This window comes from Panthera onca, chromosome C2 (genome assembly GCF_046562875.1).
Source record: "Panthera onca isolate mPanOnc1 chromosome C2, mPanOnc1 haplotype 2, whole genome shotgun sequence".
NCBI lineage: Eukaryota > Metazoa > Chordata > Mammalia > Carnivora > Felidae > Panthera > Panthera onca.
Window position 1 is genome coordinate 85,166,170 of NC_138347.1, and position 25,125 is coordinate 85,191,294.

General features: G+C 38.7%; 2 long non-coding RNA genes across 2 annotated transcripts; one reads left to right on the top strand and one right to left on the bottom strand.

Moving 5' to 3' along the window:
* Positions 1–7,331: 7,331 nt before the first annotated feature.
* Positions 7,332–12,472, bottom strand: LOC132682734 (uncharacterized). Its single transcript, XR_009611837.2, has 3 exons — positions 12,291–12,472; positions 8,139–8,394; positions 7,332–7,419 (listed from the first exon to the last, which is right to left on the bottom strand). It is a non-coding gene; the product is annotated as an uncharacterized LOC132682734 (long non-coding RNA).
* A 120-nt stretch (positions 12,473–12,592) lies between these two features.
* On the top strand, positions 12,593–24,281 carry LOC132682735 (uncharacterized). Its single transcript, XR_009611838.2, has 3 exons — positions 12,593–12,674; positions 21,816–21,957; positions 23,786–24,281. It is a non-coding gene; the product is annotated as an uncharacterized LOC132682735 (long non-coding RNA).
* The last annotated feature ends 844 nt before the right edge of the window (positions 24,282–25,125 follow it).

Sequence of the window (25,125 nt, forward strand, 5' to 3'; positions counted from 1 at the left end):
TCAATATGTCCTCAACCACCTATCCCACTTTGGCTGCTGTGGTCCCAGGAACTGCAGTACCATTCACTGAGCATTGGGTTACATGTCTCGCAATTAGAGTGACCAGGCATTCAGTATTGTCTGCTAGTTCCAATTCAAAATAGTTTATTCTGTGTCTCCATAAGCACTTTTATGATTAACATTTCAAAACATACAAAAATGACACACACTTTAGCTCCTTAAATTGAGTAGTGCCATAACATGAAGGAAGTCCTCTCCCTTGAGAAACAATTACGGGGATCCTGAGTTCACCATGGAACACAGAGGACCAGAAGGAATTGAAATAATTACATCATGGTGAGGAGCATCACAAAAGCATCTTAGAATTGGAGGACCTGGGTTCAAATCTCTATGGCCTTGTTACTTACTGTGGCTTTGTTTGTTGATCTGTTGTTTGGGAAAACCTACTTCTGCCTTAGGGGGTTATTATGGGCATTGTCTAAAAATGTGGATAAAAGAACAGAGCCTCAGGACACCTAGGTGACTCAGTTGGTTAAACATTAAGCTCCAGACTTTTCTGATTTCCCCTCAGATCAGGATCCCAGGGTGTGAGATCCAGCCTGGGGATGGCTCCACACTGAGCTTGGAGCCTGCTTAAGACTCTCTCTCTCTCTCTTTTTCTCTTTCTGTGCCTCTCCCGCGTTTGTATGCACACTCTCTCTCCCTAAAATAAAATTTTTAAAAATTTTTAAAAAAAGAAGAAGAGTGCCCCTCACACAGTCAATGCAAACCTATAGCTATAATTTATTTGCTGGAATGAAATAATTTCAAATTTATAAAGAACTTAAGAGGCTCATTCACCAAAGAATATGATACAATTTTTCAGAAAGCTTTCTGCAATCCCATTACAAAAATAGAGTCCCTTCCCAACTCCGTCCCCACCCACTATCACCTGACACAGGTGAAATACTACCTGATTCAGAAGAAATTAAATGTATTAACCCCATTTAGTACCGCGTTCTTTCTATGTTAATGCTAACAAACATGCCCACTTTTTAAAAACATTTTTTAAGTGTTCAGGAGCGGTTGGCAGGCTCCGATAGAAGTGATAGTCTGCTTCTCTACGGGGTTAAATCCTCAGTATCCTAATAACCCCTCTCCTCACCACATAAAATCTTGCAACTAACCCCAACCCCTGGCAGTTACAGACGCATTCTATCTAAGACTCTTTTATGAATTCAGACCTAGGCAGCTAGAAGCACCCACATTGAAATCGGGTCTGCGGATACCTTCCGTGCTGAAGTGAAGCCTTTACAGAGTGTTTCAATAGCCGAAGGGCTACTGTCATGCTTGTTAGCGTCTTGCTCCAGTACACAGAAAAATTGATTCTTTTAGCAGGTCAAATTATTTTTGTATTTTTCTTTTTTCATGCACAGTAACTCCATTCTTTTACCTGGTCAGTTCCTTTAAGAAAGATTCAGTTAGGGGAGCTGCATCTTATTATCTTCTGCCACCAATGCATAGTGCAAAGACAGTTTAATTCTTAAGGAGAGAATCATTTAAGTGTGACCTATTGTATTAGTCTGGATGCTTTTCCTATTAAGCACAGGGAAGTTAAAGAGGTCTTTAATTTGTCTAAACCACATTGCCAATTTACATTGAACTTGAAGAGCCCATTGCCTTTCCAGTCAGCTCAACCATTCCTAGATAGTCTAAGGTGAATTTTAAATAATACAAAATCTTTTGGTAATGTCTCTAAAAATGATGGCTACACTAATAAAATAGCTCATAGGAAGAGTGTCACACAGCTGAAATGACTGCAAAATTGTACACTATTTGCCTGAAAAACATCCCACCTGAATGGAATTCTTAGCACTGGACTTCAGCACTGGTCTATGTTCATTCATTAACAGTTTTATTGAGGTTGTCCAAATACATAATAGCAGTATAACTCCAGCACTACGGCCTATAGAATAGAGGTTTGAGGCAAAACTATAGTCTTCTGCTGGATAGATTTGTTATTATCAACTCTAAAAAGAAAACAATGAAACTCACTTGGAAAAGGAGTGTTAGAGATGCAAATGATAGCAGATGTAGAATTTATCTGCCAGAGGCCATAACTGGCCCCTCGAAATGTAGGACGGTGAACAGAAAGACGGTGAATAATAAATATGTGGTATTAACAATTCTACATAATAAATAATGCACAAAAAATAATAAAAATAATAGTAATCCAATGCTTACTATGAAAGATGTTTTATCAACATTATCTTACTGAATCTTCAACATGCCCGGGCAGTATATATTATATCTTTTCCCATTGGAAAGTGAGTCTCAGAGACATTTCAGTTGCCCAAAGTTCCAAAGATAGGAAGCAGCAAAGCTGAGATTCCAGCCCCTTTGACATCAATGTCCCTGCCCATGACACGATGCCAGACTGCCAGGCTTCTGATGAGTGTGAGCTCTGGGATCTGGGTGGCAGTAACCGGGACTTCTGTTTGCAAACAGTGACAGTGGTAGGCTAGATCAAAAGTGGTACATGGCCCTAAATCGTATGTCTAATAACCACCATGAGGCTTCATCCAGCATGATCCTGAAACAATTTGTCAGGTATGTTTCTTGGCCAAGCAGCACCTTGTTGCATTGGGCTTTACAGCAATTTTCCATAGTGCATTCTTTTGATTTGGATCTTTTGTGACTGAGATTAACATGAAAAACATATTTAAAACAAAATTGTTTTGTAAGGTTTTGCGTTTCTTTTTTAAAGCCTCTGTGGGCCCAAAGCCCGCCTTTTACCAGCTGCTCAGGTGTTGTTTTATATTATCATTCAGCTTGTTCTGATACAGGTGGGGTGAATTGTTGGACAAACATTCACGAGGAACCCCAAAATGGTTTCTGCTTTGAGTGATCCATTTGTGAAATCTTCCTATGCAAAAGACAATTCTGTGAGACTTCAGTCAGAACAATTCCAAGCCAAGGAGGGCCTTGGCCAAATGGGTGGCTGCCATTTGAACATCCGACTCTTGATTTCAGCTCAGGTCCTGATCTCATGGTTGGTGAGACTGAGTCCTGTGTAGGTCTCTGCACTGACAGCACAGAGTCTGCTTGGGATTCCTTCTCTCTCTTTCCCTCTCTCTCTCTCTTAAAATAAATAAACAAACCTTTAAAAAAAAAAAAAACAATTCTGAGCCAAGACTTGATAGAAATACTTCATTTTATCTTTTATTCTCCCCCAAAACTACAGGTAGCCTTCTCTCCACTCAGGTCTGTGTTTACTTAGTGAGGCTGAGAATTGGAAGAATTACTTCTATTGCTCTGATCAAAAAATAACAAAACAATTAAAGCAAGAGCATGGTTTTTAAAAATTAACTAGGAAAGAACCCAGAAACCAGCACTGTTGTGCTTATTATATTGTAATCTATTTTTCTGCAAGCTCTAAAGCTGGCAACATTGCAGTGGGGCAGGGGTGAGGTGGGGGGGGGGGGTCCCGATACTCAGATGTTTCTTAAGCCACGTAAATACCATCTTTGGGGTTGTTTCTTTTAGGTGCCACCCCTCTAGTTGACAGGGCAGGCGACAGTTCTCCCTAAATGGGAAACACAATGAGTATACTTTATAATTTTAGCGTTTGAGACGATGACTAATACCCTGCATTATGGGCAACTCATGCTCATTTGGTGTTTTATGGGATGCACCCTAGGAGCTCTACAAATCTGTTCAGCTGGTGAGCCCTATTCCAGGGATATCTGAGCCCTCACTGTATGACTGTGTCCATCTTATCCTTCCAATCTCACCTAAAAGGTCAAATCCTGAGGGAGCATTCCATAGTGCCCCATTAGCTTTGGTGCCCAACTTCTCTCCATCAGAGAATGCTGTTTCTTCTTCCATAGAAACAACACGATAGCATAAGTATTGTTTGTTCTTTTATTTCTTACACTCTTTTCTTCCTCCTAGAAGGTAAGCTCTAAAGCCAGGGCCATGTCCATCTTATTCACTACCATTTACCAAGGGCCTGGAATATGGCAGGTGCTCAGTAAATCTTTTCTCCATCATTTAAAATAACATTTATAATGACACATGATATTTTTATGCTCTTTTGTGTCTAGGTGTTATATCGACTATGTCATGTGATTCTCACAACCGCACTATGAGGCAGGCTGGGCAAATATTATCTTTGAGCACAGAAACTAAGTGGGGTAACTGAGGTCCTGGTAGTCCCACTGGGTGTAGTCTCCTCCCACATCAAATAGTACTGACATATACAACTAATAAGATAAGGCCAAAATGACGAAGTGTGTCTTCCAAGGTGAGATCATTAAAGACATTGAGGCTTCTGTCTCACCTTAGATCACTCACACTGGGGATAACAAACTGCCATGCCATGAGGACACTCAATCAGCCCTGGGAAGCCTGTGGGAAAAACTGAGGCTGCCTGTCAGCAGCCTCATACCAACCATGTAAGTAGAATCTTGGAAATAGATTCTTCAGCCCCAACCCAGCCTTCAGATGACTCCAGTCCTGGATAACACCTTGGTTACTACCTTGTAAGAAAGGCTGAGCCACAACTACCCTGATAAGCTCCTGAATTCTTGATTTACCAACACTGAGATAATACATGTTTATTGTTTTAGGCTGCTAAGTTTGGGGACAAATCATTCTGTAATAATAGATAACTAAAACTCCAAGACTCAGAAATGTCAATCCTTAATCTTCTTTCTCATTTTTCCCCTTCTTTATCATCTACCCTAACCCCCCTATTTCTACCAAAGAAACTTGTGGTATGTGTGTAGTAAATATAGATGGGAATACATTGTGCCATGTGTGTTCAATATTAACCCAGTTTCTCTCACTATAGCCTCTTCTGGCTGGCAAATCATTCCATTCACATCATCTTGAAGAGAACAAAATTATAGGAAGCTACTTAAGAAAATAGGCAGCTTAGTTCTGTCAAAATCAGTGGTCTAAACTTTGTCAAGACCACAGCAACTTCTGGGCCAAGCTAAAATGTCCCTGAAAATCCTCCAAAATGTTTCCAAGTACAATAGTTATAAACTTATTTAAAGGCATTCGTGGTAGGAGGGTGGCAGGTGTTGTGGAAGTTGGGGAGATACAATTTTAATTTGCACTCTGGGCTTTTAAGGACAACTCATAATCTCATTGGAACTGATTCAAGAATCATTTGAATATTTACATAATGGAAGTCTGAACAAAGTTATATTTATTAATTAATGTGTTTTATAAAGTTGAATCTAAATTTTCCTTATAACAGGCAAGATAATCTATCATTATGCATATTTGAATACACACTGCCAGTCAGATTACCCTACCACTTACTCCCTAACCCTGCTCTCCAACACCCACAGAACAGTTCACCTAATAGTCCTTAAAAGTAAAGCCCCCTTAACATCACTTGATCTTCCCCCTTTGCTTCTCTCCATACCCTCCCCTTGCATGAATTTGCTCATGAGGGGCCCTCCAGTGGTATCTGGACCCCACTTATACTCTCTCATCTGCCTAAAAGAGAAGAAGGCCAAACCATGTGGGCTTATGGACAATTGCTCTAGAGTGATTCCCCAGTGGTGATGGCTAACAGGCATGGAATATTTTCTTGTTTCTGTCCTTATCACAGCCATACTTGTCACTGATGTGGGGTGAATTATATCAAAGACATGAATTTATTCTTTACAAAGTCATACTCATTCTGTCCAGTAGCAGGGATTCTCCCAGGGGTGTGTGTGTGTGTGTGTTGAGGTGCAGGGTGCCTCAGGGCCCTGGTTGCCATGTCTAACTTCACTGGAGTAATTGCCATCTCACCCCCGCTTCCATGAACTCCAGATGCCTTTTGTCCACGCTCCAGGGAGATACAGTGTCTAAGAGAAGAATCCCAACTTCCACCACTTAAACCATGTGATCTGAGATACATTATTTAATTTCTCTGAACCTCAATTCCTCATCCAGGGGCATTTTATCCTGCCTATGTGACAGGGTCTTGGAGGATTAAATAAGATTATGTACGTGAAGAATTTTTTAAATCAGAAGCAGATATAAGAAATATTTTGCAGCATTTGCATGTCTCAACGAAATTCTTATCAAGAAGGATTAGTGAATAAATGGCAGACTCTTGCAATAATCATTGTTGTCCTAACATACATCAAGTATGACTCTTTACAACTACCCATCTTTAGAGACTTCAAGATAAATAACAGATAGATGATAGATTGATAGATAGAGAGATAGATGATAGATACCCAGTATCTTCAAGAGATATCTAGCTCACATTCTAGTGGAGATATAGACAATAAATGAAACACATAACTGTATAATATGTTAGATGGTGAGAAGTGCTATGAACTTGACACCAATAAAATAGTCATAAAAATGTTTCCCTGCAAACTGTGGCAAGTGTCATGGAGGAAAAGTAAAGCTGTTCTGAGACAACAAAATGGTGGCTGGGAGACTGACACCATCTGTTAGGAAGGGATAGCAATCTTAAAAAAGACCATTCTCTCCAAAGGGGTGTTGAAGTTTGAAGAAGGGGGTGGAGAGCAGGAGAGAAAAGTACTCCACACAAAGGAAGCAGCATGTGCAGTTTTCTTACCCTGAGCCATACTTAATGTCTCTGGCTGCCCTCGATTTCCTCCCTCTATTCTACGGCTGAAAATCAAGGGACTTTAATGTCTGACAGGCCTGAGTTCAAGTCTCAGTACCAATAGTGTATGGACTTGGGAGCAAGTTACTTAAACTGTTTGCTCTGGCTTTCTAATATGCAAAATGGGAATAATAACTCCTATTTCACAATGCTGTTTTAAGAACTGAATGAATAATGAACATAACAAACCCAGCACAGTATCTGGCTTTATATTTTTATAGGAAGTACTGAAAGAATGATAGCTATTCATTATTATAATACTATTATTATCATAAAAATAGTGAGAGGCTGGATAAGATTATGCCTAATTTTTCTTCCAACTATAGGATTTGATGGACCACTAGCCGTAGGTATTTGCATAGTTTCTGTTGGGAATGGGTTATTTACTGTGCGAAGGCAAAATGAAATACAGATTCTATAAGGAATATAGCTATAGGCATAAGCATCTTCTCTCTTAAATTCTAAATGTGATGCAAAGATAAAACCATCTGAAAAAAAGCATGAAAATATATTCAAGGGACATAGAGTGCTAATGTTATGTGAAAATCCAAAATACATAGTAAAACACAATATAACCAGATCATTTTCAAGGGAAGTTAAGTAGGTAGAAGAGCTTTAGCTTGTACACAATTCAAACTAAACCAGGCACTTTAAAATTTTTCTCATTACTTAACAAAAATAAAGCAATTTCAATACATAATGGCTTTTCTAAATTCAGATGCTATAATTAATCAATAATTTAGATGTGTCTTGTGGATTGATTGGAGAACTGCTTCTTGATGCCACACTTTCTACAAAATAGAAAAATGAAGGGTCAGAGCTAAAAAGGGCCTTCAGAGACCATGTGATGTCATGCCTTGTATAGGATGAGGAAACTGAGATCCTAGTTGTAAAGGGACTTGCCTTTACCAGAATGCAATTTTTAATGTTCTTTGTGCTTCTTTTTTTTTTTTTTTTAATTTTTTTTTAACGTTTATTTATTTTTGAGACAGAGAGAGACAGAGCATGAACGGGGGAGGGTCACAGACAGAGGGAGACACAGAATCTGAAACAGGCTCCAGGCTCTGAGCTGTCAGCACAGAGCCCGACGCGGGGCTCGATCCCACGGACAGTGAGATCATGACCTGAGCTGAAGTCGGACACTTAACCGACCAAGCCACCCAGGCGCCCCTCTTTGTGCTTCTTTAACCACATCATCCTTAAACCACAAAGCCCCCAGTGGTGTAAGATCTTCAACTATGCTGCATCAAAAAATGAAGTCCTATACATTTGTAAAGCTAAATGTAGAAAGAACAAATGAAAGGCCACAGTTAAGAAATATCTTTGGATATAGGAATGATTAAAAACAATTTCAATCACAATAAAAACGATTCTTCTAGTTTACTACAAGCTGGCTATCGAGTGAATTCCTCTAAAAGCTTGTCTGGGGAGAAATGAAAGGGTTAAGTTTGTGAAGCACTTCATTTTTCAGCCACTAGCTGTGGTATCCTGGGTAATTACTGCAGCTTACCTGAGACCACACCTTAGATAAACCTGTAATGCTGGAGTTTTCTGCAAACATCTTCTCTCCTGCAAGCTGTGGCTTGTCTCTTTCATATATTTGTCCTATGTTTTCAACTCGATTTTCCAGTGGCTAGTTTATACTTGGTTGAGCCAACAAATCAGGGTCTGTTGATTTAGCTTCATATGGTCTTGGTGCTGGCATGAGACAACCGTGCTGGCTATGTGGTAACGAATACAGTCAGGCCAGATGAATTATTTTCCTACTAGAGAAATAAAGTTAAAAAAAAAAAAAAAAAAGAGGATGAACTGGTTCAGGTAAAGGTTATGATTTCATTTCCCTCATTTAATTCATTGTTTTTAAAAATACTATAGGCTTTGCTTGCGACTGAAATTTCATTCTCATTTCACTTCTTAAATGAGCATTTAACTGAGCATTTCTCATGTTAAGAAATTCTGTTTTGTCCACAGAGCCCAGTATAAGAACAATCTAAGCACAAGGTAGGTACTCAGTGTGGCAAAGGAAAGCATGTCCTTGAGGAAGCCAGTTCTTCCTCATGGTGTTCTATGGAAAGTGCAATGACAGTACAGAACCATTTTTAGGTCATATCCGTCTATAAAGAGTACAAAGCAAAGTAGTTTGTGTTTTAAGTTTTCGTGGTTCCCAACTACAAGGTGCTTCTGGAACCTGCATTTCTCTTTGAGAAAAAAAGACTCATGACATCTAGGTCAATGGGGGCGTATCTTTTCTCCTTTGTAAAGAGAAATGGTATTTTCTTCTCTCCATCTCCCTGCACCTCATCACCACCACCACCATTGCCACCAGACCTAGGAGACAATGCAGTGAAAACTCACAGACTAAGCCCAAAATGTCTCTTCAAAATTTTCAGAGTACAAGAATAGTAGTATTACTTTCTTAGTTCTGCATGTAAGATTAAAAAAAAAAAAAAACAAATAGGCCGAAGATATGGGCATTTGAAATGATATGCTCAAAGTCTTAGACGAAGCTCACGGTGATGGGATTATCACCCAGGTCGACCACTCTTCTGATACCCTCACCCACTTATTGCCTGATCGTCAATGTCAATAGCGCCCAACAGCACTTCTTGAACACACATTAGTGGAATTACTTTAACCAAATAGTTTGATCACTGCCTAGCTACCTAACATTGGGGAAATAGAAATTTTGACTGAGGGGAGGGGCCCTGGGTGGCTCAGTCAGTTGAGCACCCAACTTAGGCTCAGGTCATGATCTCACAGTTTGTGAGTTTGAGCCTGTCTCTCTCTCTCCAAAAATAAAAACAAAATAAAATAAAATAAAAAGAAATTTTGATTGGGCTGGAATGGAAGGAAGACTCACTTTTGAACTAGAAGATTTGGGGAAGGGGAGCAGTAGAGGAAGGAAAATGTGTTTATCAACGTTTTTATTTTTTAATTTTAAAAATATTAAATGTGTAAAGCAACAAGTACTATAATCCAAAAATATATAGTTTTTAAAGTGAATATCAAAAAAAAGAATAAAAAAAAATAAAGTGAATATCATCCCTCTTGCCTCCAACATTAGTTAGTATTAACGGGCTGGTGCATATCTTTTTAGTTTTTTAAAAGACCACAAAAATATGTATATATAGAGAATAGTGGAAGTGAAGGAAGTCAGGCGGGAAGAAAAGGATTTAGGTTTAGGGAAAAGGATGGGAGAGTCACCACCCCCCCCAACAACTTGCCCTCAAACTGGCCTCAGGCATGACTAAGATGATAATTCTATGTTGGGAAGGCAGCAATTTCAGTTTTCTAGGTTAGCCTCATTTCCCCACTTACCCTGGTATAGGCTCATGAAATCTGTACTCTCCATTTAAGCCCATTTTCTCCCTATCTAATCTCTGTTTTCCCCTACTCCCTATTCCCACCCCATTCCACACATTCACCTACTACTGCCCTACACTACCCATGAAGACATAAAACCAGAAGGTACAAGTGATAAAAGATGGCTCTCATGCTGTTATTCTCTGAGGAAAAGAAAGAAAAAGAAAAAAAAAAAAAAAGACTGTTGGAGCCATCTGCCTCCCTCAGACCTTGGCATACTGGTCTCCTGAAATCAAAATGGCTCCAAAAGTGGAATGGATGGGTACTTTGTAGGCCAAATGCCTCTGGCGGTGATTCAGGTTCTGGTGGGAACTAGAGCTTTGATATTGTTGTCATGTCTTAAAGGTCAGCTTGAGGTTGTTGGTCACTGAATTGGAGTCCACTTTTGGAAAAGTTAATGGAAGTCTGGGATATGGGCTAGTTTCAGGCTGGGCAGCCATAGTCCTGCCTCCACTCCTCTATACACACACATATACATGTTCAAATAATTTGCCTCCCCAGTGAAGCTTCTTCATACAGATCCAGCCAGAGCAAGGGCTGCCCTCATGTAAAACACCATTTAAAAGTTCAGTCCATCTGCCAAGTGTTGAGCAACCACTGGAAGCCATAGTTCTAACATAGCAGGTTGGTCAAGGATAGGGTCAGGGAAACGAAGTAAGCTGTGAACTCATGACAATATCCTGGAAAACCCAGACTGTATACTTAAGCTTGGAGGGAAGCTGTCAGCTGAGACTGATGTTGACTTTTTAAGGACATGAATGATAACATGCCCCCTGAACTTTACCCTTCTGTCAGTTAAACTTCCACTATTCTTACTGGCATATAGTTGGTGCCAGAACAAGGCAAGCCAATGCCCTTTGAGAAGTGCTGTGCTGGAATCGTATAAAGAAGGGAAATCTTTCCATAATGACCCAAGAAGTTCCAGACTACATTGTGTATTACACACTGGAGCACAGCAGAGAGCTACATGAGCAATGGTTGACATGGTCTTCTACTTCTGTCTCGCGCTGATTTGAATGATATCTGGAGGCTTTTCTTAACAGTATTATAACTGCTTTTATTTATTACCGCTTCATGTGTGCCTGACCCTGTGCTCCGCACTTTATGGACATTATCTGATTCTTTCTATCAGCCTTTGGAAACTATTTCAGAATTTGTCCATGAAGTCAAGAAAAGGTTCTTTAGAGCTTAGCTTTGCAAATCTGGGTGAATACTTTGTAAAAATTAAACCACTCTTCTTTTTTTTTTTTTTAATTTTTATTTTTGTTGAAGTGTAATTAACACACAGTGTTGTCTTGGTTTCAGGTGTACAACATACTGATACAACAATTCCATATATTACACAGTGCTCACCCAATAAGTGTAGCCACCATCTGTCACCAATGTTATTACAATATTATTGACTGTATTCTCTGCGCTGTACGTTTCATCCTGTGACGTATTTATTTTATAACTGAAAGTTTGTAACTCTTAATCCCCTTTATCTATTTCATCCATCTCCTCACCAATCTCCCCTCTGGCAACCATCAGTTTGTTTTCTGTATTTAAGAGTCTTTTTTTTTTTTTTAAACCACTCTTCTTATTTTAAAATCAGTTATGTATTCCAGCCTCTACTCTAAGTAATAAACTAGGTACTGGTACATCATATTCACTTTTTGACAATCATTTGACTTTGAAGACCCAGGCCTTGCCAACTCTCCCAAGGCCAACCTGAAAGAACAAAGTATACTGTGAGTAAAGACATTCCATTAAGGAAGGCAAGGAGATCAAAGTACTAATGATACACAATGATTCGTTATGTTATTTAAAAATAATAATCATAATAATTAGAAATATTAAGCTCTAATAGTGAATGGATGTTGAGCTAAGAACATGTGACATAACCATTTTCATCATGGAATGACTTTCAAAAAGCAAACAAAACTATTTTCTGAAAACACAGCAAATACCTAAAAATACTTATAAACAACTGATGGTTTTCATTTGGACGGTACTTTATTTCTGGCATTTTTATTTCCTAGCAGAGTATAATAAAATTTTCCAACTAACTTTTGGGCATTTGTCACATCAGGTCATGGGGTTGGGACCACTCCTGGTGGGCATCTCAATACTGTCCGTCAAGCAGAGTTTCTACCCTCAGAAATAATCTCTTGAACCCACCTTCTTCTTAAATGCCAACCAATAAAAAGAACAACCTGGGCAGTCTCCACACTTTATATTAAGTTCCCTCCAAAACGGCATTTGAACCTGCCCCCTGCATTACATAAAGAAACCGAACTTGTTAAAGATCCTTACTTACCAGGCTGCTAGGGTCTATGCTTCCTTTTAGTATAGTCTGCCATCCAAACTCTCAAAAATTTTAACTGCTTCTTGCCTTCCCTCTCAATCCAAATGTGTGGGGTTTTATCATAAAAGTGAAATGAGAGAAACAGAACTCATCCCGGGATAGAAAGGTTGTCACTTCTACCTATTATACCAGAGTTCTGAATTCCAGGGATACGAAGTAGACGCAACTAAAATGGCATTCGATGGCGTTGGTGGTGTCCAAGGCGGGATAAAGAACTTCGCCCTGGCACTGGAGGGCTGGGCCCCGGGGATGTTCCTGGGAGCGGCTCACAGGCCCCAGCCTGCAGCCTCAGGCCCCTGGGCAGGGGTGTGCGCATGCTCGTGATGACGCCTGCGGGTAGGTGTCTGAAACCCCAGAGATCCCGAGGTGATAAAGTCAACATGCCAGCCTGCCAAACTGTACAGCCTGAAAAGGACTATTTTTCACCACACGCATGAAGATACCATTCCTGTTCAAATATTTATTTGGGCTTGTATTCCGAAAAGACTTCTTCCTCTGTTAGGTTTAAGCACTTCCCCGTTCCCTTCTACTTCTGTTTAAGGTTATATGAGGATTTCCTTGTCATTTGTCCTAAGGGACTGATGTTTTATTTATGGAAATAGTAGCTGGAGCCTGAAAATGGTGAATTTGGGGACACATAAAGTTGTAACAATTTAAATTGTTAAACCCAAATTGCATAGTCAAATCTTTAACAGACCATTCTGAAAACGTATCTGTTTTCTTTTAATAATAACAAAATACCCTGTGAGATTTCACATCCTTGATTTCTCACTTGAAGAATCATTTGGGATACATCTAGGTTTTTTTTTTTTCTTCTTAAGATTAAATTCTTTAAAAGCAAATTAGCTTTTAATATGAATCTTATGACTCAGCATAAGAAAGCTCTAGCCACATTATAGTTGTGGAAATTTTTCAAGAATAAACTATTCTCAGAAATAGAAATGATGCAAACGTGAGCTTTTAGATAAAAGTCTATAATGGCTCTTTGGCAAGACTCTCTACTGGATTCTAACGGGCCAAAGAGGATAAGTAAAATGTTACCTAGTCCCTACCAGATACCAGGTACTCTCTCATAAACATGGGTCATTCCGACCATAGAGTAAATCTATGACAAAGACATTATTATTTCCAGTTCATAGATAGAAATACTGAAGGTAAATGATTTGTCAAAATTGCACTGCTGAGAAAGTGCTGTGACGAGGATGTAAAATTTGGTTTTCTGACTCAAAATTTGGTATTCTTTCCACTACACTGTGACACCCCTTGGACATGAATATTAAGTATTCTAGTGGTTGTTTTTAAAATGAGAATTACTTGAGTCTGCACTTTCCCATATCCTACTCCAGATACAAGCTTTAAAGATTAAACTATAATACAGAAAAGGTGTTTCCCCTAATAAAGGGGACTTCTTTTAAATCCCCCTTTAAAATAATGTGGCATATCCATAAATAAGCAAGGAAATAATTTTTTTTTAATTAATGAAAGTTTATAAGTTGTCTTAAAACAAAATGGGAGGGGCGCCTGGGTGGCTCAGTCGGTTGAGCAGCCGACCTCAGCTCAGGTCATGATCTCACGGCCCGTGAGTTCGAGCCCCGCGTCGGGCTCTGGGCTGACAGCTCGGAGCCTGGAGCCTATTTCGGATTCTGTGTCTCCCTCTCTCTGACCCTCCCCCATTCATGCTCTGTCTCTCTCTGTCTCAAAAATAAATAAACGTTAAAAAAAAAAAATGGGATTACATATTATCTGTGAATCATGAGAATGCTAGAGGAGGTTCCCAAAATGCTATCCCAAATGAAATATCATTTTAGAGTATTACCAAGAATCCTAATGCCAAGAACTTTGGAGAGACCCTGTCCCTTTAGTTTTTTGTTGTTGTTGTTGTTGGTTTGTTTGTTCGTTTGTTTTTTTTTTAGCATACACCTTTGAGATAAATATACCAATGCAATAAATGTTGACCAAAGTATCTTGGCTTTGCACTTATGGTTTGCCATAAAATCAAAGATAAATTCTAATGAACTGTGCAGAGGAATGACCTCATAACTAGGTAGGTAATGATACGGTCAATGGCAAAACACACAGTCCTCAGCCAGAGCTCAGGCTTAAAGTGACATCTTATTCCTTTGTTCCATATGTTTATTTTTAAAATTTCTTAAAGACTATTAAAGGAAGTAAATTAATATCCTTAAATATTCATTGGCTCAAAGGAATGGCAGTTTATGATCCACTAATATGTTTGCGTTGGTTTGAACAATACAAATAAAAGGCAGAATGTTCTACCTTGTCAACCATAGAATTTGCATGTTGTCTGGGGTTGTATCTAAGTGCAAAAGTAAAGGGTATTTGAAAATAATCGATACTCTTTAGAATATGAGTGAGGGTAGATTTAGTTGGGTTTGTGGAGAAAATGTATCCAGGAAAGAAATATTAGTAACAGGCACTCAGAAAGCAAACTGTGGTGCCTCTGTTATGACATTTTAAACATATATTTCAGAAGCGGGTTTAAACCGTTTAAACCAAGGCTCAAGTGTAACTAATATATTCCCTGATGAGGTTGGTTCATCAGCTGTCTCGTTGCCCTGGGTCTTAACTCCTCCCACAGATTTCACAGTTTGTGTGTATCAGGTTTAGTCATTTATCTAGTGAAGCAGTTATCATATTCCACCCTTCCATGGCTAATCATGGCATAAGCAGTTAGCACTTTTCATCTTCAAAGCTCTTAACAGCAGTTAATTAATATAAACAACCCCCTTAGGAGATAAATTAATCACACTATAACAGTTCCCATTTTACCAATTGAGAAGCTGAGGTAAAGAGGCTAAGTAATTGGCCCAAAGCCATCAAGAAAACAATATCTGAAGACGGTGGTGGCCTGAGGAGCCCTGAGATCTCAAACTTTAATAAAATGTTTGCTTCTCTCATTAGTCTTCTGTATATCGGGTAAAATGCAATGTAGCCAATAGCTCTCTCCAGATGTCACAATGAAAATGGGGTGTTTTGCTACCTACAATAAGAGCATCAGCTTGATTCTGCACAGTATCAACTAAATGGTCTTAAAGAAGCTAAGAATATCATCATCGCCAAATCCCAGTCTTCAGGTAGAATTTTACCTTCTGCTTCTGTGATCCTATCAAATCCGATCAAAGATCTGATCCCCAGATCCCCATGGCCAATATGTATCGTGACAAACATCTGGTCTCAGAAATCAAATGAAAAGGAAACTGAAAGCAGTGGGTCATTTGCCCACACCTTCAAATGGCTTACATTGAATGAAATTTGTACTGACTTAGCTAACCTCCCTAGATGTACTAACATTGTTTAGAGTTTAGATCAGATCACACTGGATAATTCCCAATAAACAGTATATACTTAATTCACTCTGTTCAATGTACAGTTCAATGTATAATTTAATTGACTAGCATCGGCCCGGTGAATGGGACACTTAAGATGTTCTTTTTTCTCACTGTTCACTGACTCACAAAATGAACATTTATTTTTCATTTCCTCTTCTAATAAAAAGAAATCTTGAAATATCTGAAGCTGTTCTTGGATATATATGAAACAAAATATTCATGGAAATTTATTCTTAAGGTAAAAAAATAAATTTGGGGTATACCCTACTAAAATTACTATAAATCTTACTCATAATTGACAATCATGACTCTTCCCAATTATTACTCTAAGTGGAACTGTGTGGATCCATGCTTGTATTAATCAATTCATTTGTTAGCCAGAATCATGGTCTTCTCCCTCCTTCTTTGGAAACGTAGGATATGGATAATGAGGATCTCATTTGAAACAAACAAAAAGTACCACATAGGCTTTTGTAAACATATTTTGTTCTAAAAACAAACACTGTACCCAGTCTTATTAGCACCTAATGCAAAAACAAATTTTTAAGAAAGAAAACATTTTAAAAACCATCCTAGAGAAGCTGGGGTAAAGATGTATGGGAACACTGTACCATCATTGCAATGTTTCTCTAAACTTAAAATTAGTCTAAAATTTAAAAAAAAAAAAATTTTTTTTAAAAGACAATGTAAAACTGTGTGGTAGTCTGAAAACTAGCCACCCAAAGATATCCACAACTGAGTGTTACTTTATTTGGTGGGGAGGGGTGACGTGCTCTCAGAGAGTATGATTAAGGATCTTGAAATAGGAAGATTATCATAGATATCTGGGTAGACCCTAAATTTGATCAGATATATTCTTATAAGAAAGAGGCAGAAGAATTTTATAGACAGGAGAATATGGTGTGAAGACAGAGCAGAGAGAGATTTGGAGATGTCGACCTTGAAGACTGAAGTGATAACAGCCATAAGCCAAGGAGTACTGCAGCCATTGGAAGCTGGAAGAGATAAGGAACACATTCGCCCTGAAAGTCTCCGAAAGGAGTGAACCATGCTGACACCTTGACTTCTGTCCAGTGATACTGATTTTAACTTCTGGCCTATAGAACTGTGAGAAAATACCTTTCTGAGTTGTTTTAAGCCACCAGGTTGTGGTGATTTGGTAGAGCAGCCACAGGAAACTAGTATGATTGGCAAAAAATAGAAAAGAGCCAACTGCAGAAGAAATACAGATAGCCAATAAGCATATGAAAGATATTCAATGTTACTAATAATTAAACAATTAAAGCAATTAATTGGGGTGCCTGGGTGGCTCAGTCAGTTGAGCATCTGACTTTGGCTCAGGTCATGATCTCATGGTTCGTGGATTCATGTGCTGCGTCAAACTCTGTGCTGACAGCTCAGAGCCTGGAGGCTGCTTTGGATTCTGTCTGTCTGTCTGTCTCTCTCTCTCTTTCTCTCTCTCTCTCTTTCTCTCTTTCTCTCTCACTTTGCTGCTCCCTTGCTCAGGCCCTGTCTCTCTCTGTTAAAATGAATAATGTTAAAATGAATGAATGTTAAAAAAAATTTAAAAAAAAAACAGTTAACTTACCTGTTTTCTATCAGATCATGAAATTAAAGGGATTGAGAATGTTTTAAGTCCCCTGGTGCAGTTTTTACCAAAGATATCAAAACACCCAATGAACTATCAATATAGACTAGCCAAGGTCTTACAAGCGAATACACTTTACTTTCTTCAGGAAAACATGGTATCTTCAAAATAAATCTCAAGGAGTGAGCGAATAATGGACATTTGACTTTTGCTTTATAAAAAATGTTTCATTACATAAAATTTAAAATATATACAATAGTGGAGGGTTCTTATGATCAATCTTGTTTCATCTATGCCCCTTCTGGTCTCTCCCAACCTAGATCATTTTAAACAAAATACAGGCATAATATAATATTTCAGTATATATCTCTGCCTAGAGATACTCATATTAATAGATATATATTTTATAAATTTCTATGTAATTCATATGTATAATTTATATATATATTACGTATTCATATATAATTAATATATATGTGCATCTACCTTTATTTCTTCTGTTTGGTACTTTGGTGGAATTCTCTTTCCCTTTTCCTTCATTTTTCCAGAATTAGGAATTTTACACCAGGATGTCTTAAGAAATAAAAGCAAGAGAAAAGACTTTCCTATGAGAGTCAAAAGATTCCAAAGTCTAATTCTCTTACACCATACGGGAAAGAGACGCATATGTTTGTTAAGGTGTGTGGAAGAGAGTGTGTGAGCATATCCTACATTGCTCCTCTTGGGTCTTGATCTATCAACATTTTCTCCTTATCTTCAGCCTCTCCTCTACTTCTTTGCTACTCTCAGAAACATGTGTAAGATGCTTTCAGCCCCCCCGCCCAACACACACACACCAAAAACAAATACCTCATCTGATTCCACAGCTTCTCTAGCCATCATTTCATTCCTACTCAAACAAATATCATTAAAGAACAGATCACGATTGTCCTCATTTTCATCTCCCATTGACTTTGCAACACAAAGCACTGAAACCCCTCTCACTGGTAAATGTTCATCAAATGAAAGGATGTGACAGAAAAGAAAGCACACTTGGCCCCTGTCCTCATTTTTCTGTGGCCTACTTGCCCTTAAGTCTTGATCCCCTGGGCAAATTTTGGGGAATGAATCTCTAAGCACTCTCTTCCCACTGTTCTTCACTGTCTCCTTTTGTTCCCTAAACTCTACTCTCAAAAGATTTCAGATGAGCCCTGGATTGACTGAGATTGAAAAACAATGGCTCATGTTCATTCTTCCTCCAGAAATCAAATCTCAGTGTGGCAGGTCAGTGAGATAAGAACGGAAGATGGCTATTTCTTTCTCGATATCTTTAAGATTGATATGGAAGGATCCTTTAGGTCTCTAGTGGTTCCTAAAATTGTCAGGACTGTTCAAGCTATATTCATTTATCTGCCAGGCACAGACAGAGCCAGGTTCCCTAACAAGCCATTCAAACCTTCAGGAAGGGCTAATTTCTCAGCATATCTGAATCTTCAAGCTCTAAGTAGAGTGAGCAAAAACATAAATGAAACAATAACAAAATGTTGAGTCACTCCAAAGATACTATTTGTATTTTGGACTTAAACTAAAATAAACTGGAAGTGTTTATCTGTTGCCAATGATAAAGTTTAAAGTAACAAAAATGATTGCTGAAGAATTAGATGATAATGCAATGTATTAAAATCTAGGTTTTTCCCAGTCAGCAAGAGATTACCTATTGCAAGTAGGAGAAAGTGAATGAAAAGGTAAAACCTGAATATTGATATTTAAAAAGACACCCTTGAGTGTTTGAAAGTAGTCAGTAATGACAAAGAAAATGTCTTCATATATAAATAGCAACTAGAGAAGTTATCACATGAAATAGTACATGTAAACTCTGACCATGCACATGTGTGCACATATACACATACATGTTCACCAATCTTGGAGGTCAAAAATTTTGCTAGAGAATATGACTTAAGTTTTGATACCTAACTAGGCTATTATTTTAGCTGATATATTTCAGAAGTTGATATAAGAGAATATAATTATTGACCTATATGGTCTTTATAGTAAAATGAAGTTTTCTTTTTGAGTGAGAGGATTATATACACAACTTGAGGCAGAAAGACAGAAAATCAAAGAAAATGAGAAGGAAGCTTAGTCATTCATCTCAGGACAGACCCAAGATAATTGTAAGCTCAGTGAGGACAGAATCTGTGTTTCTCTTGCTAACTTTAATGACCTCAGCAGTTGATAAATGGGTGAATGAATAAACTCCCATTTCCCATCTTACCCAATTCCCGCTTGATCAGAAGAGAGATGATAAGAACCAGAAATGGAGCAATTAAGGTACAAGTAGAGAAGAAAGATTGGAATTGAGAAATGTTGTCACCTGCTAGTCTCAACTGAGACTAGTAATTGTAGTAACAGCAAATATGCTGTCCAGTGATTGCGAGAACATGGAGTCAACAAGAGTAGTTGATCCTTTTTAAAAGTATAGATGTGGGGCGCCTGGGTGGCTCAGTCGGTTGGGCGACTGACTTCGGCTCAGGTCATGATCTCGCAGTCCGTGAGTTCGAGCCCCGCATTGGGCTCTGTGCTGACAGCTCAGAGCCTGGAGCCTGTTTCAGATTCTGTGTCTCCCTCTCTGACCCTCCCCCGTTCATGCTCTGTCTCAAAAATAAATAAACGTAAAAAATAAAAATTAAAAAAAATTTTAAAAAAAAGTATAGATGTGAAGGAAAAGAAAGGAAAGCAAAGGGAAGGGAAGAGCTGAGGTGGTGGCTGGAGAAGGTGCTGGATCAAGGAAGAGTTTCACTGGCTTGTTTAGAAGGAGTAGACACAAGGGCAAAGGTAAAGGGGAATGATTTCTGAGGAACCAGACCAGTGGTGGGTCCTACCCACACACATTTATATAGCTTAGAAAAGACACAATTTGATTGAAAGACCAGTGGAAGAAGAATCTAAAGGACCCTGTGCTAGCCCTGCCTTTAGTATTCATTTCCAAGTGGGCGAGCTTGGACAGGCCACTTGAGCTCTCTGAACCTCAGATTTATATCTATGCAGTATGAAGATGAGAAAATATGTAATTGGTTCATCAGAAGTTGACCAAGAGGAAAAGGGTTTAAGGAAACCCAGCACAGGAAGACTCACAAGGCACTGTTACAATGCATTTGAGGGGAACTGCTTGTGAGCTATCACCAATGACTATGTTTCTTGGGTAGGCCAGCGATTTCTGAGGTGGACAGAACCGCAGACCCAACCTGTCTTAGTAGGCCCATTATTCACTGCATCATTGGCACTGACTTGGCTGAGCAGGCCTCTATGGGAACTCCATTGTCTAAGCCAGAAAGAACAAACTGGGTCCTGTGCTTGGTCCTTTTGTATCAACATTTAACAATCAGCCAGTTAATAAAGTCTCAAAGATTAGTATCAGTTTGAAAGGGAAAATGCACACAAAACAATTAATTAAGAGCATTAAAACAAATGCATTGCTGAGGATGGCACTGGATCCAGGAGACAAAATGGGTTAAAAAAAATTTTTTTAAAGGAATGCTCTAATTGAAAACTGGCAGCAGCAGAAGACACAGTATAGTTAAAACAGTATCTTATCAGAAAATTAGCAAAATGTAATTTTTATTGGGTTTTACAGATGTTATTTTTAACCACATCAAAAATCCCACCTCATGGCTATTGGCACAAATTGTCATAATTACTATAATTTGAAGTCTGAGCGATGGAATGGCTGCTGAGATAGTTATCTCATCCCCAGACTAAGTCTGCATTAGTTGAGCAGCCAGAAGAAGGAGCTCATGTTTTTGTACTTGGTCTGGACTTCATTTGTGTCCTTTATCCAATCTCATTCTTAGGAATATTGAAGAATAATTTTTTTTTCTACCTGAAACACTGGAGAAAATCAGGAGGTTAATATTAAGAGTGCTGAGGTCACCTTTAATTAACATACCAATCACCTCACCTCCAATCTGCAAGTAAAGTGTTGTATTTTATTCTATTTTTACATTTCCTGGTGAACTCTATCATAGTTAATGCATATACTAAATTCTGGGCATAATTATTCAACTACCTACATAAGCATGGCTAATAATGCCAAACTAAGAAAAAAGAGCTTTTAATATCCCTAATACCAATTTAACACATGTCTTTGCTACTTCGGGAGTAAAAATATGACTATACATGTCCAAAATACATGTAACTTATAAAATTAGGAAACAAGATCAAGAAATTTGTTAGAGGAAATGCTGTGGATAACTTATATCCACAGATTCACATGCCAGATCAAAGAATAAAAACAGTTATGACTGTGCTATAATTTCGATTTGGGTTAGATTGGCAGAGGGCCTAAGAGACTCAGCTGATATAAAGAGAGGAATCTCAATAAGAGAACAAAGCTGATCAGACTTAAGGAAATACTTTGAAACAAGAAAGGAAAGGAAAGGTTAACATGCTATTTTAACGATCGGCCAATGCTGAGTCATCTCATTGTTATTTTAGATCATAGAACATTTTCAAAATGATTTCTTTCAAACTCTCAGCCATAGTTTATCTGACTTATTATAGGAAGAAGGGACCTGGATTACATTCATACATTCGACAGATATTATGTGCTGGTCCTGCTGTAGGCCCTGAACAGTTGTGAGCAAAGAGTACATACAGTAGAGTCACACAGACAGAAATAAAACAGACAACAGACACGTAAAAAGTAAGTATGTAATATAATGACACGTAGTATACATGTCTTGCAGGAAAGTCAAGCAGGGTAAGGCAATGAAGAGTGATAGAAGGGTGGCAGTTTAGACAGAAAAGCCCCCATCCCCACCCTGAATAGGGTGATAGATGGGCAGAGACTTGAAAAGTGATGGAGGAATTTGGGTGGATCTGTGGAGCAAGGGCATTCCAGACAGAAGAAATAGCGAGTGCAAAGACCCTGACATAGGAACATGTTAGGATAGAGTAGCAGGAGATGAGATGGGAGAGAGGCCTTGCGGGCCATGGCAGGGACTTTAGGTTTCGTTTTAAGTACAGTGGGAAGCCCAAGGAGAGTTTTGAGCAGTGGAGTAATGCAATCTGACTAAAGCTAAAAAGTGATTCTGCCACTGGGTAGAGAGTAAGAGTGAAAGTCACAAGAACAGTGGTGAGGCTGTTGTACAGCTAGCCAAAGGATAATAGTGGCTTTAGACCATCATGGTACTCATGAAGGGGGCAAGAAGTGTCAGATTCAGAATGTATGTTGGATATTGTACGAACAGGGTTTGCTAAAGACTGGATGCAAGGGACGAGAGAAAGAGAATAATGTGAAATGACTCCTAGGTTTTTGGCTGAGAAAATGAATGAATGTAATGCCATTCATTGGAATGGGGAAGACTTGAAAAATATGGGCTCCGGATATTGAGATGGGAATCGAAAATTAAACTTTAGTCATGTTAAATGTGAGATGCCCATTAGATGACAAGTAGATAATTAAATATATGGTCCTGAGTCCAGGAGGAAGTTTGGGCCAGAGTTATAAATTTGGAAGCCATTAGCTTATAGATGTTATTGAAAGCCGTGAGACTGGGTGCAGCTAACCAGAGAGTGTATGGATAGAAAGGAGAATCAAAACTGAGATTAGAAAAGGGGGAGAATTCCTCAAAAGGAACTGACAGAGATTACTTGACCTCTATGGGATCTTTTCAACACAAATTAAAATGAAACAAGCTGGCTTTGAATAGATAAAGGGATGGTGGTTAGGGGCTCACAGTAGACTACAATCTGGATTTAGTTATCAGTAGAATACTCGCCTTGTTGTTGTTACTTCTATTTTTATACAAAGTGAGATACTGTATAAATGAGTATGTGGAGTGCGATTTTGAGGTACTTTTCCTTTACAGTAAATACTATTGAGTAAGTCTGATTCTGATGCAAGTGATCTAAGGATCTTATTTTAAGAAAGGTGGGACAATTAAGGGGAAAAATTAGCAGATTTGTATGTAAGTCCTAAAAGTAAATGCTAAAAACTAATGAGTTTTTTTGCTCTAACAATTATAGGCTAGAGGAGTCATTAAGTTTTTAAAGGACTGCACTAGATTGGTACTAAATGAAGAATCTGTGTTTTCACTGAGAATCATGCAGTAAAGAAAAGGCAAAATCACTCTAAGAAATATTTGGGTTAACTATCTAAAACATGTTCTGATGTAAGAGTTATGAGTTACAAAAATAAAGACCATTGAGAGTCTTGAAAGAATTTAAAGGAAATGGACAAAGAACTCATCCAAGCAAAAAGTTTATAGAATTACTTGAAATGAATTTGATACCTTTAGAATATTCTACTTGCATTTGCCAAGCAGAATTACATTTATTTTTCTGCTAGATACAAATTAAATTGTAAGGAATCATTTGAGATGGGAATCAGTTGTAGTCACACCTCTATCTTCTAGAAAACAGATTTCTGTAAACATTAAACATTCAGCTTAAACATTCAGAATGAAAATGAGTCTGGAGTTTTGATTGTTTCTTTGGTTTTCTTGTCTGTTTGTTTGTTTTTTAATTAGGCTTTCTCTATCAGGAGAGAAGAAAAGGTAAACGAGTAATTGAAAATTTGAAAAACAAACATTAATGAAACTAACCAGAAAGATGCCATAAGATGGAATGGGAGTTGTTGGCTTCCACATTGTGAGGAAAGGATGGTGATTGCTCTGAAAACCAGGACATTTGGCACAAGAGCCAACAATTGCTTAAACTAAAAAGAAGAGAAAAGAGAAACAAAGGGACCATCGGAAGTAGCAGAGTGTAGTATAAGTACCTGGCATTAAACTTTTAATTGCATCCAACTCAAATGACATCCATCTTGAATAAACATATAGCTAGCTGTATGATAAAGCTACTAGCAAAACAACCATCTAAGGAATGGGCCTGCCCCCACCCATGAAGTTCCCTCCTTCAGAAAGCCCTGGGTGACCTACAGAACTGACCACCCAAGTGACCCCACTTCCCCCTTCCTGTGCCCTAAGTCCCACTCTTATGCTTCAAACTAGCCAATAGAGAACCCCTGGGTGGCTCAGTCAGTTGAGCATCAGACTCTTGATTTTGGCTCAAGTCATGATCCCAGGATGGTGAGACTGAGCATGGCTCAGTGCAGGGCTGGAGCCTGCTTAAGATTCTCTCTCTCTCTTTCTCTCTCTCTCTCTCCCCCTATGCCCCTCCCTTGCTCGTGCGTGTGCATGTGCTCTCTCTCAAATAAAAATTGATGATAGATAGATAGATAGATAGATAGACGGATAGACGGATGGATAGATAGATAGATAAACAAACTAGCCAATAGAGTGTACCTGTGAAACCTGAGACTGCTACCTTGGGGCCCTGCTAAAGGCAGAGCCCTGGGTCCAAGCTTTCTCTCTTTCTCTACCCCAGACTTCACTGTGCAATCCTTGGGTGTGTCTTATACCTTCCAGGACTTGTGAATAATAAATCTCATTCCTCAAAGTTCCTTCATGGTTTTTACTGAAATGCATCCTGCAACCACAAGGGCCTGTGAGGAACATGTCTGTGGGGGCTGGCTACCAGAAATACAGGTCTGGCAAGTGCCTCGGACATTTCTAGCCATAGCATCACTATCAAAAGGCTGAGACCGACATAACACAGAGATGAAGGTCAATTAAAGCATTGAGGAGCAGACACCCTGCTGTTAGGAGTTACCTCAACGGACCCCACAGGATTCTTCGATAACTCTAGAGATCTGGCACCAAGAGCCCATCTCATCCCAGGAGCTTGTAGAGGGCACACAGACCCGAGGCAGCTCGGCCGTGTACTGTGAGTCTGACGGACACATATTTGCAGGGTTTACAAACATTTTTGGCCTGTGGTGACAAGTCTAAGTAATTAAAAATGTTAT